Below are 214 nucleotides of genomic sequence, written 5' to 3' on the forward strand. Positions count from 1 at the left end.
GGTTGTCCCTGGCCCCTTTAGGTGCCCCAAGCCCCAAAGAGCCGTGACAGGGGGTCCTTGGGATCTCCAGCCCTCCAAGCACCCTCACCCCTAAACCCCATCGGGGGTCCTTGGGGGTCCCTGGCCCTTTCAGGCACCCTGAGACATGCAGCAGTCTGGGGGGCATCCCCAATTCCTTCAAACACCCCCAGCCCCAAGCCACCTGGGGGTCCTT

The sequence above is a fragment of the Cariama cristata genome, unplaced genomic scaffold, assembly GCF_000690535.1.
Source record: "Cariama cristata isolate BGI_N322 unplaced genomic scaffold, ASM69053v1 scaffold26975, whole genome shotgun sequence".
NCBI classification, from domain to species: Eukaryota; Metazoa; Chordata; class Aves; order Cariamiformes; family Cariamidae; genus Cariama; species Cariama cristata.